At 46.0% G+C, this 13,736-nt stretch overlaps 1 long non-coding RNA gene across 2 annotated transcripts; it reads left to right on the top strand.

The window, feature by feature from the left end:
* The first annotated feature begins 480 nt into the window (after positions 1 to 480).
* On the top strand, positions 481 to 6,451 carry LOC309840846. Of its 2 annotated transcripts, XR_014298824.1 has the most exons (4): positions 481 to 650; positions 3,257 to 3,352; positions 4,895 to 4,966; positions 5,696 to 6,451. It is a non-coding gene; the product is annotated as an uncharacterized lncRNA (long non-coding RNA). The 2 variants fall into 2 exon arrangements; XR_014298823.1 differs by lacking the exon at positions 3,257 to 3,352.
* Positions 6,452 to 13,736: the final 7,285 nt, after the last annotated feature.

The raw sequence follows: 13,736 nt of genomic DNA, 5'->3' as shown, positions 1-13,736 counted from the left end.
TGCCAAGTCATCAATTTCTCCAAAACTGCCCCTCGGGCTAGGGGACCCAAATAGTCTTCACCATGGAATGTGGTATACTCCAATCATTTCAGACTTTGGACCTCTAGGTCTCCCTCCTGGCCCACCCTGAAGCCAGCTGACTCTCAGGCAGGAGGAGGAGGTAGCTGCCAAGCAGGACTCCAGGGAAAGAGCATATATTCCTACAGCTGCCCCTGACACCCCCCCCCTTTATTATTTCTCGATTATTCCACAGTTGGCCGCAGGACTTCTGCAGGAGTGATTATCCCTGAAACTTGTGGAGGGCTGGATGAGGGGAGCGTGTGTAGCTCAGCCCCCTGCCGTTCTCCCCCCTCCCTTGCCAGCCCATCCCTCAGGTTGGCACAGCGCGCTCTTTCCTTCCCTGGCCTTATATAGTCATGCGGTTTCACAAGTACCAACCGAGGCAGACTGTGTGCCAGCACCTCTAACCACTCTGCTGCCAAGGCGATGCCTGAGAGGAGCTGCAAACTCCGCGCCGGAGCCAGACACCAAATATATCCATTTTCTGCTTCTCCAGCAAGGCACCCAAGACGGCCTCCAGAGCCCTGGGTCCCTTCCCACCTGTGCCACAGGCTCTCCGCAGATGCGTTCCAGGAGCCCAGGATGCCAGAGTGCGTGGGCCTCAGTGCCTAGGACTGGGGGAGTGGCGGGGTGGGGGTGCAGTACTGGGCTGGCTGTGCTTGGTGCACGTGGGTGCGAGCAGGTGCTAACCACCGCCCTTTCTCTCTGGGGCCACGCGCAAGGCGGCAGCTCTTTGTGTCTGCGTCTCTCTGCTCCCCGTCTGCGCTAGACTGGGTGGGGTGGGGGAAGCCGGAAGCAAGCGGCAAATCAACGTCTGGGTCTTGAAAAATGCCTAGAAGGGTGGACATTTTCATTAGAAACCCTTGCACATTTGAAGAGAACAAGCCTGCGAGCTCAGAGGCCTTCCCCTTCCCAGCCCCCCTCCTCCGTTGCCCCCCCTCCACGCCCCATTCCCTATGGCCTCACCTCCTCCCCCCTCCTGATTTCTCTCCCAACCTCCTTCCTCCCTGGTCATCTGGATCTCGTTGTTCTTGCGTTTTCCCAGCCGCCTGTCTGCATTTATAGCCCCGCACGTGCACAGACACACACGTGCTCACAGCACTCCCACCCCGAGCCCCTTACCGCGACAACCCCACACCTTTTGCAGATTCATAAGGCAGTTCCTTCCCTGGCTCCAAGACTCCCTTAACAGAATGAGCCCTTTATTCCAAAGTCGCAATAGAAAGAGCCTTGGGTCTAGTTAACTGTAGCAAGAGAAGTCACCAGGAAGGGCTGTATTTTGGTACGGGAGAGTGGGTGGGCAGCTTCTGCGGTCTGGGATATTTTAGTCATTTCCCAAAGAATATACTATATGAACAATCTATTTCTCCACTCCAAGGGCTTCCCTGCAAGAGGACTGTTACAAGGCATGACAACGAATGAAATGTTTTCCCCTCACTTCACCCGAAGTCCTCTCACTATATTTAATTACTGTTCATTTTATATTTTACATAGGAGCCTGTGAGCTGGGGGGGGGGGCGGGGAGGGGGAACAAACATGGGCACAAATCTAGGACATTGTCACTTTAAGAAGCTAGACTAAAACACCTTAAATGAACTCTGTAACAGACAGATGAAAAAAAAAAAAAAAAAGAAGAAAGAAAAAAGAAAAGAAAGAAAGAAAGAAAAAGAAAGGCCCTTCTCTGGCCCTTGCTGCTTTTGCCATTATTCATGATGTAATTTTTCAGGTGTTAGTTTGGCAGAGAAAGATTGGAACAGGGCTTGTTGCTAGGACATGAATGGAGAAGAGGAATCCCATTGGTTCTCTGGGACTTCACAGGAGCCAATGGGAATGAAGGGGATGGAGGGTTGGAGGGGGGAGCCACCCAAAAAAAAAAAAAAAAAAAAAAAAAGACTCTGGCTGGACTATTATTGTGTTGGCTATGTTCAAGTAAAGAGGGGTACTGTAAATTTATGGGAGTTTTTTTGGTCTATTTTTTTTTTAAGTTGTAGGTGGATAGTGTTGTCCGATGGACTAGTGCTGAAGAATGAGCAATTAACAGGCAGCTTTGTTCACACTGTCCTGGGTTTCACTAATAGCTCACTGTCACCGGCAGTCTGGAGCAGTATGCAAAAGAGGCTGGGCATATTTCACACCCTCACCCTGCTGCCACACACCGTTCCGGGAACATAATTATGTTCGAGCTGCAGGGTGGGGGAGGCATTGATTCCTCCTCCAGCCCTGATCACAATTAGGTGAACCCCAAACAACCTTTTGCAATGTAAGTGAAACGGCTCTGTGTGCGTAAACCAGGGGCTCAGCCTGTTCCCAGCCCAAGGCATCGGAGCAGCCTCCCAGCACACTGCCCTGGCATCTCAGTAGGTCATGGCAAGACCCGGCCCAACAGAACCCCCTGTTGGGGGGTTCTGATAACAACCATGTGTGAGCTCAGTGCGGCAAAGAATGTCACCCCCAGGTTTCCAGACCGGGGCTATAAAACGTTCACCCACTTAAGCCATTTGAGCCTCAGCCTCCGGGCTAGGAAACTAAGCAGTTTTGTGTGCCAGTCATGCTCAGCTGCTTGATTCTAGAAAGTTCCTTGCAAACTTAGGCTGGAAGAGAAGCTTTGATCCCTGCAAGGTCCCCTCTTTTCCTCCACTGACTGTGTACACTTGACAATCATCCACCTCCCTTGTATGTTCCATTGTCTGGGTTCCGGCTGTAACCCACACCTTTTCATTAATAAATGTGCAGGGTTTGGGAGGGGTGACTTGAAACACACATGCAATAAATTGACTTCTTATTGGGTTATAGACCTGGCCAGTTTATTTACACCCTGAAGGGGGCTCAGTCACCCTCTGCCAGATTCCTACTTCAGAGATTCTGTGGCTGGAATCCAGCAACATAAAAGGATTTCTCCTTGTAATCCAGGCACTTCCTAAGACCACAGGCAGTTTCAACCAATTAACATCTCTGACTGCAGTAGAAGATTTTAGGAGACTCAGAAGGACCGAGAGGTTTTCGACCACAAGACTTTATTGGATCCATGGCAAGAATTGATCTGATGATCAATTTCTTTCTTAGAGATTTCTGTGACTTCTGAGATTGTTGAAGATTTGGGGGGACAGAGGGTGGGGCATGGATAGAACATGGGAGGAGATAAAAAAGGAGTTGTTGTGTTGTTGTTGTTTTTAACCACTCTTTCTTTTTCTTTCAGCCAAACAGATGCCAGGCTCCATTCACGTCCACCCCTTAGCATTGATAGAAAACACAACTCCAAGTGCAGACCCTAATTGCACTCTTCAGGTGACAGGTAGCATGTGCATGCTGAATTCAGTTCAAAGCCAGAGTAGGGGTTGAGTAAATCCGATTTCAGACAGTCAGCATTTCAGAATAAAAGTATTCAACCTTGAGCCCCGAACGGGAGGCCTCCTTGCAGCCTTTTCCCAGGAATCCTGAGAGATGTACTTCAGACAAGATCTCCACTCAAACCTCACTTTGTTCTGAGTTCTCATAAAACCTCAGACTGCTTACAAAGCTGCCCCGCCTGAACTAAGCAGAGGCTCCAGAGACTAGCGCCAGGGAGTGGAGAGAGCATGGTAATGATGTCGCAGGCAGCCAGCCCACACTGGGGACTGGCCGCTAACGGGGACAGACTGGTCCCGGGAAAGACGAAGGGAAGTTACATGGGGACTTCTCTCCCTCTATCTTAATATATGCACCAATTAGGGGCTCTTTTACATATATTGTGGAAATGGATAAAAATCATAAGCTGTGCTTTTCATGAGGAAAATAGAGAGAAAGAGAGAGACAGAGAGAGAATGATGGGTTCAATGGAACAATCAATATTACAGTTCTGTCATTGAAGCAATACGGACTGTATTCAAGGCCAGACTCTAAATTTCAACCTCTAAATATGCAACTTATGTATTATTAACTCTGTATAAAAGCACTGTCCCTCCTTGGTGCAGAGATCTAACAAGGCCCCCAAAGTTAAGTGACCTGCTTAGTGACACCCAGTCAGCCTCGGTCGGGAGCCAAGAGGGGACAGCCCCCACTCTGGTCCCGAAAGGACTCTCTCCACCCACAAACAAACTTCAGATGTGAGCATATTTTCATTGCCACTGCGTGAACTATAGCTAATTATGTTTTCCTGCAAGGGAAGCAAATTATATTGATTGTACAATAAAAGCTATTGTCATTCCCAGTGTATTCATCATGACTCAGAAAGATGCAAAAATATTGACTCACTCTAAATAGCATTTTACTTTTGTCTCCAGACAGCAGTTTTTAAGACCAGAGCTAGTTTGGTTAACGGGTCAGGCAGGGAGGAGGACGAAAGAGACAGGAGCCTGGGAGATAGCCTCCCCCACCATTTGAGAACAACAGAGCACTATGAGGGGAGAAGACGCACATCTCAGACCTCACAAAAGGGTTAACCTGTGTGCTTCCACGTATGATTTTTAAAATTTCTTAAAACTCCCAATTGTACCTACAGTAACAAGAAAACAAGGAAGCCCACTGACATCTCTGTAAAGAAGGTGATTAATTAAAGTAATTAGGCTTCACTGAATTATTAAAATACGGAGGCTTCTGCAGGGACGATCAAAAAAGGCAGAACATTTTTGCAGTTCAAAAATTAAAACCATATTCTGGTTCATTAGTTGAGACGGGAACTCACACGTTTTTGCCTCCAATCTTATTCACAGATGCGTAAGTGTCTAATATTTCACACCTCTGTAATGGCTCTTGTAAAAATTAAAAAAAAAAAAGAAAGAAAGAAAGAAAGAAAGAAAAAGGGAAAAAAAACAACAACAACAACCTGACTTCAATTATTTTATTTCTTGTCGTGCAGAGATCTTTTGGAAGAATGACAAGGAGCCTTTCAGGTTGACTTTGAAAATGCCCCCAGGCTTTGAAATGCCAGGTGTGTTGGGGCCTGTGACTGGAGTCAGACTGGGGACAGCGAAGGGCAAAGAGGCTGCTCTTGACACATTCTGCCGCTGTGTCTTCAAAGCCGTCAGTCTCTCTTCCTTCCTACTAAAGGGAACTCCTTGGCCTGACTTTAAAATCTCTCCCCATTGATCCCCGCCCCAGGAAACCTACCCGGAGCCTTCAGTTTGTCCTTCTCCCGCATCTCCGGTCAGCTGTCCCCAAGACTGGAATGGCCTTCATGCCTCTCCAATGGACCCCAGCCCCCTCACCTCTCAGAACTCAGCTTCGGGTCCCTTCTCTGCCAAACCTTCCACCTTCTTCCCCCCAAGCCCTACACGGGGGCCCCAGGACAAGTTTGTGATTTATTTCATCAAAATCTGATTACATCACCTCCCCACTTGAAATCCTTCAACTGCCACTTCTGCCTCTATTCTCCTGTGTTCATTGCCCTCTGGAATCTGGCCCTGGCTTGTTTCTCCACCCAGGGGTCCACGGTCCCCACTCTGGAGCCACACAGCCCAGCTGAGCCCCTCTGCCATACACGCTGCGGCTTTGGCCAATTAATTCCCTTCTCTGAGCCTCACTTGCCGCCCAGGATTGTCGTGATGATTGCAAGGGTGGTTGTATGAGAAGCACTTAGGATTGCGCCTGACTTATACTCGGGGCTCTAGTAAGTGTTTCTTATTAACATTGTCATTAATATTCTTTTTCCTCATCACAGATCCTGCCCTCCAGCAAACTCCTCCGACTCTGCTTCGCTTTTCCAAGAAACACCCATTGTTCATGAAGTCTAGTAAACCTATCAGTCCCCGGGGCACCATGCTAATGCCATGTCCTCCAAAATCCTGTCCTGGTTTCAGCCTGAAAAGCTATCCAGTCTTTAAATTTTGTCAGCATTTCACCTACACCTTCCTGGTGCTGCGGGGTACAGTCTGTTTCCTATCACAGTTCTGCTCAGGGATTGGGGGTAGGGGCTGTATCTACATTCTATAACACTCCCCACTTACAACAGAAGTTGCTAGTGTCCATCAAATATTCCATGTGTCCTCTATTTTCCAAATTCCCTTGCAAGACCTTAGGGTCATATGACTAGTTTGGGTCAACAAATTATAAGCAGGAGTGGCAGCTGTCACTTCTGAGCCAAGGGATAAAAGCCAGTGTGCTTACCCATCCTTCTCTTCCTTCCTGAAACTCTCACTGGTCACATGTCCCCAGAAAGCTTCCATCAGGGGCCCCTGAACGCCTATGTGGGACAGACAACTCCTGGCCACCCTTGTTGGATGTGTTACCTGAGCAAGAAATAAACCTGTGTCCTGTTAAAGCTCTGGCATTTCGGGACTGCTCTCATTTGAGGACAGTCTAGCTGATCCTGACTGCTACACCACCACCCCCCTCCTTTTCAACCCTCGATGCAGGAGACTTCGTACCTAGGAGATATTCAATATTCAAACGCCGCATGAACAATATACAGAATTCTTCTCTTTTATAAACATGTCTCACAGTTGCATATTGTTCAATCCAACTTCAAGCCTTGTATTTTGACTCCTTACCTCGAATGCATGCTTTTTGTGGGTTGTCTCTGTTGGCCAGAGACCTGGCAGGACACTCGGCCTGTGCTTAGGAAGACCTGGTGGTCAATGAAGGGTCAGCCTCAGTTTACCAGGTCACCAGAAGGCACGCCATCAGAGACCACAGTTTGGCAGTACGAGCTCCAAGGATGGTTGGTTGCTCGGCAGGTCCTTCTGACTCTGTGACTGGCCGGGCCCCAGGGCGATGATGGCTGAGCGGTGCGGCAGCTGTCCCAGCTGTGGAGACACAGGACCAAAGAGATGAGATCAAGCTGGTTTCAGTGTTTTTTAACCCATACCTCATTAGTCAAACTTTTGTTAGGGCTTTTGCTAAGTGGGTTTATAATATAAGCATTCTGTTTCTAAACATGAACATATAATGACTATGTTTCTGTAAAAAATGGACCCCTTTTTCCCTCCTTTGCCCACTCTTGAGTATTCTGATGTGTACCAGATGGATAGACACCTAGCTGGGCCCCCCATCATTTTCTGCTACCTTCAACCTGGAAGGATAAACCAGCAAGCACATGGGAGTCCTCCCCCTGTCCAAGAACCTGTGGTGGGAAACTGAGGAGCCAGGTTCAAGTCCCAGATCCACTTCCTGGGCAACTCCTCATTTCTATGTCTCAGTCGCCATTTGCAAAAAGGGGAGGAAAAAAGACTCCTCTCTCTTTCCTTCCCCCTTGGGATAGGAAGAGATGAAATGGGAAAATGCATTTTCTTTCTGGATTCTTAATAAGGACTTCTGTTCTCCAGCACATTCACACAAATGTGCTGGGGGGAAAAAATCTACCTTTCCGAGCTGTCACACGTATCTAGATAGAGTCTACGTTCTTGCTGCAACACTCTAGGCATCATGCTTCCCCCTTCACTGTCAGGGTCACGGAAGGTTTTCACACATTGAGAAAGGCTAGCACACCCAAAGCACAGAAGCAGCTCAGTTCTGGAGAATAAGGGTAAACTTTGGGGCTTGATTGACTGGGGTTTAGGAAAAAGCTTTAGTTAAAGGGAAGGAAATTGGGTCAACTCAGCTGGGGGAAGCTCTCCACTCTGGGGTCATGCCATAAAACCAAGATGCCATAAACTCATTAGCTACTTCTGCCACTTGAGAAGGGGGGGATAAAAGGAAGCTGAACTTCTTTAGAGAGAGGATAGCTCACAAACAGACATCCTTGGGCTAAGATAAGCTATCTAGGATCCTGTACAGTGTCCAGTATTCAGGTCATTACCCTCATCCCAACTCGGAGAGACCATGTATGGTAGATTATGGCACCAGTCCCAAGCATCTCTCAGCTGCCCTCTTCATTGTTTTTATCCTGTGCCAGGTACTCTCAGCACCTCTAACTGTCCATGTGTCCCATGGGGCATTGCCCCTGCGTGGACAAAGCTTGCCAAGAGCTTCCAGAACCTCAAGGATGCAGGTTGCTCTGAACCCCTCCACGGGCAGGTTCAGGACATCTCAGAGCAGAAGGGCTGGCTGAAGGCAACCGAAAGAACTCTCAGCCAGGAAAGATGGGTTCATCGGGTCACTGCTTAAAATGCAGTGGGGAAGCAAAGCTGGTCTCTCAAGCCAGGTGGGAGCCAAGGCTGGTAATTAAGAGGTAAGTGACACTGGAGCCAGTGGGCTGGGAATTAGCAAAGCAGATGGTGGAGGTGGAAGTGCAGTTGCTTTCCCAGCCAAGTGCCCTTGTGCACAAATGACATTGTTGGTTAAGTGTCCTACCAAGTCTGCAGCTCTCCATGCCAGTGTCCTCCCTCCTGCAGTAGAGACGTGGCATACCATACCCACTCCTACCCGTCCGCCAAGCCTGTGAGACACAGCAACACACTCAGCCCTTGAGTTTATTCTCTGGCATGGCCTTTGAAATGTTGGGTGTTTTTTTTTTTCCATTCATCCCATAATGAGCCAGTGCCACAGATGTGCCCAGCTCTGTGCTCTACCCTGCTGATTCTAAAATAATTAAGACATGATCACTGCACTCAAGAAGTTAGTCTAGTCAGAGGGACAGACAAGTAAATAAGTACCTTAAGGTGAGAGTTTCTGAGAAAGAAACTTCTCTGAACACCATCTGCATGGATGTCTAATAGATATCTCAAGCCCACTCCCTATCCATCTATTAATCTCCCTCTCCAAACCATCACTCCCCAGGTATATAGCAGGACACCCACCCAAATGTTCAAATAGAAAACTCAACAGTGCTTTTGCTTCTGTCCCTCTTCACCTGTTCTACATCCAGTCCCTCAATAAATCCAGAATCATATCCAGAATGTGCTTCTTGCCACCTCTTCTACTCTTTCGCAGCGGTTGCAGACCCCACCCCCAGGATATGCACATGTACAACCTTTTCCCACATAATTCCAGAAGCTTCACAGGGAGAGGCAGTTGTCAATAGATTTCAGGTTAAGAACCCAGGTCATTGGCTGTTATAAGTGAGTGTTTTTTTTATCTGTTTAACAGTGTTAGATGTTAAGCTACTTAGGGACAGGAATCCTTCATGTGATTATCTCAGTAGGACACCTGGCACAGTGCCTCATACTGCTAATCCCTTTATTAAATCTTTCTGACTATAATATAGAGGACAAAATAAACCATTCATCCAATAAATATTTATTGAATACATACCATGTGCAGTGCCCTGTGCTGGTTGTCATGGGAATACAAAGATTTAGATAAAACATACAGAGAAAGTGAGTTAATAGCACAGTGAAGGAGTCGGACAGAAAAGCGAAGCCTGTTGGAGCTTTAGTGTCCAGCATCAGCAAGATGCTGAGGTGAAATAGGGCAAGATAGGTTTCCCGAAAAGTAAGGCCACCCAACCTGCCTAGAGCAAAGGGGTTGTCCAGGAGCAATCTGTGGGGCCATGGTTGAAAAGTGGTGAAAAGTGGTGGAAACAATGCTTAAGCAATACCTTTATATGGCTAAGTTAGCAGGAAGGATAATTTGGCAATCTTCAAAAACCTATTAAATCATTGAAGGGTGCCAGGCAGCCTCATTTATTGCCCCATTTTTATGTTGGAAGAAGTAATATGGGTTAGGTCAAACCACTTAGAGAGTGCTGGGCATTGGTGAACTTATGTGGGGCACTGGAGCAGTGGGGTACTCCAGAAGGCACTGGATGTTAGGGTATTTGTAGGGGATACTAGGCATTGGGGTATTTATGGAGGGTACTGAAGCATTAGGGTACTTACAGAGGACACTGAGGCCTCAGGGTCCTGACAGAAGGCACTGGCACACTGAGTTTTTAGTCATGTCCTTTGTGGAAGTGTTTCACAGATGTGTGTCATGGCCTTCTAGCTGACTCTAAGCTCTTTGAGGGCAACAATAATCATGATGACTATCATTGGTGAAGTAGTTAAGAGCTCAGAAAACACCTTAACATCATTATCTTACTTAATCCTTAAAACTTCCCACTTCAGGAGTTTTTATTCTTTCTACAAACATCAAGTAAGTGAGGCAATCAGTATTTGAGGGTGGAGCTGTGCCCCTTATGACCAGCAATGAGTGCCGTGCTTAGACACCCAGAAGATATTTAACAAATCCAACCCGAATTGGTGGGTGAATCCACGGCAGAATTAGTAGGGGGAAGAAGGGACTCTTGGGAAGCTTCTTCATTACAACGCAAAACACAGAAACTTTTAGTGTCACCATAACTCAAGAAAAAGCCCCTGCGGGGAGGACCAAGATGGTGGAGGAGTAGAAGACCTAGATTTTGTCTGGTCCCAGGAGTTCAGCTAGATAGTTATCAAACCATTCTGAACACCTACAAACCCAACAGGAGATCGAAGAAAAGCAGAGAAGCAATTCTAGGAACAGAAAAGGGACCACTTTCTGAAAGGTAGGACGTGTGGAGAAGTGAATCCAAAGCGATGGGAAGATAGACTGTAAGTGGTGGGGAGGGGCCAGTTCCTGGCAAGTGGTAGAGCCGCAGAGCATAAAATTGGAACTTTTAGAACTCTGCCCCTATGAGGGATGTCACTCCAGGAGCTAAGTGGGGGTGGAGCCCTCCCGGGGACTGTGTGGTCTCAGGACCCACAGGGTCACAGAAAGACCAGGGGTGTCTGAGTGCAGCAGAGCTCACAGGTATTGGAGCAGGGAAGCCGGCTACAGAGACAGAGCCGAGGAGGGGCTCTCAGCTCGGGGTTACCTTAAACTGTGATCAGGGGCACAGTCTGACTACAGCTCTTTGAGCAGGGACTTCACAAGTGGCAGATCCCGCGAGACTCACTTTCCTGGAGTGCATGGCAGGAATCTGCTGGGTTTGGAGACTCCAAATGGGGCCGTGCGCCAGAGATAGAAATGCTCTGTCACAGGCTGGGTGAGCTCGGAGTGCGGCCAGAGACCAGGGAGACGGGAGAGATTGACTGTTTTTCTCCGAGGGTGCACTGAGGAGTGGGGCTCCAAGCTCTCGGCTTCTCCAGGCGGAGACTGGGAGGCCGCCATCTTCATTCCCGTCCTCCAAAGCTCTACGGAAAGCGTTCAGGGAACAAAAGCTCCCGAGAGGGAACCCGAACGTAATTCCACCTTGGGCAAAGACATTTAAGAATCACTGCAACAGGCCCCTCTCCCAGAAGATCAACAAGAACATCCAGCCAAGACCAAGTTTACTGATCAATGAGAACTGCCAAACTGCAGATCTAGGGAAAAGCAACACATAGAATTCATGGCTTTTTCCCCATGATTCTTTAGTCTTTCAAAGTTAATTTTTTTTTATTTAAAGATTTTATTTATTTGTCAGAGAGAGCGAGCGAGAGCGAGCACAGGCAGACAGGGTGGAAGGCAGAGTCAGACGAAGAAGCAGGCTCCCTGCGAAGCAAGGAGCCCGATATGGGACTTGATCCCAGGACGCTGGGATCATGACCTGAGCCGAAGGCAGCTGCTTAACCAACTGAGCCACCCAGGCGTCCCTCAAAGTTAATTTTTTTAAACGTTTTTTCCCTATTCTATTTTTAAATTTTTCCTCTTTCCTAAATTAACCATTTTTAAACTATTTTATCTTATCAATAACTTTTTAAAAAATCTTTTTAACTTTTCATCATTATAGTCATATTCTATCCCTTCAGTTGTATTTAAACTTATTTTTGAATACTTATAAATTTCTCTTTCTTTAAAATTTTGGGATACAGTTTCTTCTAACAAATCAAAATATACCCTAAATCTAGCACACAGCTGTGTTCTAGTCTCCAGCCTGATCATGAACCAGCAAATTACACAATCTGGAAGAAAAGAAGCATTCTTAGAGATGTGTACACAATCAGAACTGAACAAGGAAGAAACAGAAAACCTGAACAGACCCATAACCAGTAAGAAGATTGAAGCAGTCAGCAAAAATCTCCCAACATACTAGAGCCCAGGGCCAGATGGCTTCCCAGGGGAATTCTACCAAACATTTAAAGAAGAATTAATACCTATTCTCCTGAAACTGTCCCAAAAAATACAAATAGAAGAAAAACTTCCAAACTCATTTTATGAGGTCAGCATCATGTTGACCCCAAAACCAGACAAAGATACCACCTACCAGTAGAATTACAGACCAATATCCCTGATGAACATGGATGCAAAAATTCTCACCAAAATACTAACCAATAGGATACAATAGTACATTAAGAGGATTATTCACCACAACCAAGTGGGATTTATTCCTGGGCTACAAGTCAACATCCAAAATCAATCAATGTGATACAATACATTAATACAAGAAAGAACAAGAACCATATGATACTCTCAATACATGGTGAAAAAGCTGAAGAAGCATTTGACATTCTTTTTCATGTACAGCATGCTTTTTCATGTACAGCACGTTTTCTTGATCAAAACTCTCCACAGTGTAGGGATAGAGGGTACATACCCCAATATTATCAAAGTCATCTATGAAAAACCCACAGCGAACATCATTCTCATAGGGAAAAACTGAGAGGTTTTCCCCCAAGGTCAGGAACATGGCAGGGATGTCCATTATCACCACTGCTATTCAACACAGTACTAGAAGTCCTAGCCTCAGCAAACAGACAACAAAAAGAAGTAAAAGGCATCTGAATCAGCAAAGAAGTCAAACTCTCACTCTTTGCAGATGATAAAATACTTTATGTGGAAAACCCAAAAGACTCCACTCCAGAAATGCTAGAACTCATACAGAAATTCAGTAAAGTGTCAGGATATAAAATCAATGCACAGAAACCAGTTGCATTTCTATACACCAACAGCAAGGCAGAAGAAAGAGGAAGAGTCGATCCCATTTATAATTGCACCCAAAAAGATACCTAGAAATAAACCTAACCAAAGAGACAAAGAATCTATACTCAGAAAACCATAAAGTACTCATGAAAGAAATTGAGGAAGACACAAAGAAATGGAAAAATGTTTCATGCTTTGGAAAAACAAATATTGTGAAATATGTCTATGCTACCTAAAGCAATCTACACATTTAATGCAATCCCTATCAAAATACCATCAATTTTTTTCAAAGAAATTGAACAAATAATCCTAAAATTTGTATAGAACCAGAAAAGACTCTGAATAGCCAGAGGAATGTTGAAAAGGAAAACCAAAGTTGGCAGCATCACAATTCTGGACTTCAAGTTCTATTACAAAGCTGAAATCATCAGGACAGTATGGTACTGGCACAAAATGGACACACAGAGAAATAGAACAGAATACAGATCCCAGAAATGGACCCTCGACTCTATGGTCAACTAATCTTTGTCAAAGCAAGAAATAACATCCAATAGAAAAAAGACAATCTCTTCATATATATATATATATATATATATATATAGAGAGAGAGAGAGAGAGAGAGAGAGAGAATGGAATACTATGCAGCCATCAAAAAACCCTAAATCTTGACATTTGCAATGACATCGATGGAACTAGAGGGTATTATGCTAAGTGAAATAAGTCAATCAGAGAAAGACAATTATCAAATGGCCTCTCTGATATGAGGAATTTGAGAGGCAGGGCGGGGGGCTCGTGGGGGGAAAGGAGGGAAAAAAAATGAAACAAGATAGGACCGGGGAGGGAGATAGACCATAAGAGAGTCTTAATCTCAGAAAACAAACTGCAGGTTGCTGGAGTGGAGGGGTTAGGGATAGGGTGTCTGGGTGATGGAGATTGGGGAGGGTATGTGCTATGGTGAGTGCTGTGAATTGTGTCAGACTGATGATTCATGGACCTGTACCCCTAAAGCAAGTAATACTTTA

This window comes from Mustela nivalis, assembly GCF_964662115.1.
Source record: "Mustela nivalis genome assembly, chromosome: 9".
Classification (NCBI taxonomy): Eukaryota; Metazoa; Chordata; class Mammalia; order Carnivora; family Mustelidae; genus Mustela; species Mustela nivalis.
Note: the sequence above shows the minus strand (reverse complement) of the source record. Positions and strands in the feature narration are given on the sequence as shown.